The 3463-nt window shown below is 41.3% G+C and overlaps 1 pseudogene; it reads right to left on the reverse strand.

The window, feature by feature from the left end:
- Positions 1–2140: 2140 nt before the first annotated feature.
- Positions 2141–2948, reverse strand: LOC109450389 (large ribosomal subunit protein eL21 pseudogene; annotated as a pseudogene).
- Between the last annotated feature and the right edge of the window lie 515 nt (positions 2949–3463).

A 3463-nucleotide genomic window follows, 5' to 3' on the forward strand; every position in this document is an offset into this window, starting at 1 on the left:
CTAAGAGAGATTACCCACTAAAGGAACACTTTTCTTTTTTCAGCTGAAAAGGAGTTGGGGTTCTATAGTTCCCAGGGCTGGGGCAGCTTATCTCCGGCTGCATGTTTAAGGGTAACCCTTCCGATGCAGTAAGTGTACCTGCTGGGTCTTTGCTCTGATATCACTGCTGTGATAACAGGGAACTCCAAGGCCAAGTCCTACAGATGGCATTGGCTTTACAAGCCATGAGCCCGAAATTCAAATCAAGCCTGAATGGTATGTTTTCATAATCTTTTAATTTTATCACCTGACTTGGGTAATAAAAATTGTGTAACCCCCTTGTCGTTTTCATCATTATTTCATTAAATTAAACCCAAGTAATCTATTAGAAGTTGGCTTTTCTTTTTCTTTTCTCTTTTTCGGGCCATAATCCTAAAGACATTCTAACAACAGGTCTTTTTCTGGCTCTGAAAATCCACGAAGGAACAGCTTTATGTAATGGATAAACTCCTTGTTAGAGACATTAACGCCACATTTATGTTTGTGTGGGCATGTTCAATAATCTCTCTTCCGTATCCATATATCCAGCGTTTATTATTATTTTATCATTTATTCACTCATTCATTCGTTCAGTGTTGTTCTGATCACTTTGTTCCTGTGATTCTAAGGTTAGCAGAATATAAATGTTCTCCAATTTTGTCTCATTTGATAATGTGCTTAGTTTGAGCACTTTAAAATAAAAATTAAAAACAAAATTTTCTCAAATACCCATTATATCCTACAGATTTTGTTTTCATTAAGATGGTTCAAAGTGCTTCAAATTTTATTTTTATCTAAGTGATATATGTACACAACTGAAAAAATCAAATAGTACTACTAGGCTAAGAATGAAAAACAGCAATCTGTCCCATCTCTTCCGAAATCCACTTCCTAGAGGCAACAGCTTTCAACTCCGTTAGCCATTTCTTCTGGGATTTACTTCCATATTTTTAGACAGCGTGCCTGTATTGCTATTTCTTACTTGCAATCTTTTTTTTTTTTTTTTTTTAACATTTATTGGGGAAGGGGAACAGGACTTTATTGGGGAACAATGTGTACTTCCAGGCCTTTTTTCCAAGTCAAGTTGTTGTCCTTTCAGTCTTAGTTGTGGAGGGCGCAGCTCAGCTCCAGGTCCAGTTGCCGTTTTCTAGTTTCAGGGGCACAGCTCACCATCCCTTGTGGGAGTTGAACCAGCAACCTTGTTGTTGAGAGGACGTATTCCAACCAACTAAGCCATCCAGGAGCTCAGCGGCAGCTCAGCTCAAGGTGCCATGTTCAATCTTAGTTGCAGGGGGTGGAGCCCACCATCCCTTGCAGGACTCGAAGAGCTGAACCGGCAACCTTGTGGTTGAGAGCCCACTGGCCCATGTGGGAATCGAACCGGCAGCCTTCAGAGTTAGGAGCATGGAGCTCTAACCGCCTGAGCCACCGGCCTGCCCTCTTACTTGCAATCTTGATATTGTCTGTTGAATTCTGTATTAGGATGAATTGTGCAAGTAGCAGGAGTTCTGACTAATAGTGGCCAAAACAATTAAGACATTTAATTACATTAGATAAGCAGTCTAGAGGTTTGAGGATTCAGAGCAGGTCCAGTGGCTTGATGAATGTCAGAATACTGTGTCACCCTGAACTGAGCGTTGCTCTGAGCACCCCTGCTCCCCTTTGGCTGCAGGGTGGCTACCACAGCTCCAATCCTCTCCTCCTCACATGGTCTCATGAACTTGACAGGGTGGAGAGCAAGAAGGAAGGGGGTTGAGAAGGGAAAAGCTCTTGAGCTTTATCAGGGAGGAATATCTATGGAACAGAATGTAAATCCATGCTATGAAATGCCTTCGTTTGCGTTAAGAAAACCTAATTAGCAACTGAATTAGTTTCTTGTGGCTGCTGTATTGAATTACCACAAACTGGGTGGCTTAAAACAGCAGAACTTTCTTCTCTCACAGTTCTGGAGACCGGAAGACCAAAATTAGTATCACTGAGCTGAAATCAAAGTGTCAGCAGGGCCATGTGGTCTCCAGAGGCTCTAAGGAAAAATCCATTCCTTACCTCTTCCAGCTTCTGGTGGCTCCCAGCATTCCTCGGCTTGTGGCCACATCATTGCAATTTTCTTTCTTTCTTTTTATTTTTTTTATTTTTAGAGAGGTCTTTTATTTTTTTACACTTATGCCATGAATTCATAGGGAATGGGTTCCAGCAGCTCAGGCTCCTTTCCACTGGTTCTCACAAAGTGTGCTTCTCTGGGTGGGGCAGGCTGGCATTTCAGTTGAACCCAGGTACCTTTCTCTTTGGCTTCCTTCTTTTTCTGATCAATTTCCTTCACCCATTTCAGGAAGCTATCTCGGCTCTTAGAGTGCTTAATATGCTCAATATGAACATTAATTCTCTTGGCAAGAATCTTGCCCTTGACTTGTTTGTTTACAACAATGCCAACCGCATGCTGAGTAACATTGCAGACCCTTCCCGTTTTGCCATGGTAACATTTGTGGTGCATTCCTTTTTGAACAGTTGCCTATTCCCTTGATGTCTACAATATTACCTTTCTTGTAGATTCGCATGTATGTGGCCAAAGGAACAACTCCATGTTTTCTAAAAGGCCTAGAGAACATGTAGCGGGTGCCTCTCCTCTTTCCTTGTGTTGGTCATTTTGACGAATTACTGGAAGATGGCGGTCCCGGCTGAAAAGGAGCATCATTGCAATTTTCAAAGCCAACACCTTTAAATCTCTCCCCGCTCTGTCTTCCCATCACTTTCTCTTCTGTTTATCTGTGCTGAATCTCCCTCTGCCTCCCTCTCCTGAGGATATACATGCTTGCTTTTGGGGCCTATTCAAATAATCCAGGATAATCTCATTTTAAGATCCTTAATCACATCTGCAAAGACCCTTTTTCCAAATAAGGCAACATTTCCAGGTCCCAGGGATTAGGACCTGATTTTTTTGGCCTATTATAGTGACCTAGTAAACCAAAGAAGTTTTGGTTCTGTCGACGAAAAACATCCACCCTAAGAGAAAACTTATAAGAGTTTATTTGAGCCAAACTGACAATTGCTGGGAAGCAAAATGTTAACAGATTGAGAAAATGCTCTGTGAAATGGTGCTTTGCAGCTTATTTTATACATCTTAGGTTGGTGCAAAAGTAATTGCGGTTTAAAAGGTTAAAAATAAATGCAAAAACCACAATTACTTTTGCGCAAACACAATAGAATCGAAAGAGGAGGGTTACATCATATCTATTGGTGATAGATTAAGGGGGTGGGAGAAAGCAAAGCGGAGAAATCTTTGGGATTGGACAAAAGTAAATTGGAGAGACAGGTACTTCCTTCACTTAGGTGGGTACAGGATAGTTAATAGTTCACATTGAGATGTTAATCAAGGGACAAGAATAATAATGAGGAATTCTGTAGTTTCCTGCTCTGGTCTGGAGAAAGGGATTAGTGACATTCCAAG

The sequence above is a fragment of the Rhinolophus sinicus genome, chromosome 14 (assembly GCF_057876585.1).
Source record: "Rhinolophus sinicus isolate RSI-liver-muscle chromosome 14, RSI-T2T, whole genome shotgun sequence".
Classification (NCBI taxonomy): Eukaryota; Metazoa; Chordata; class Mammalia; order Chiroptera; family Rhinolophidae; genus Rhinolophus; species Rhinolophus sinicus.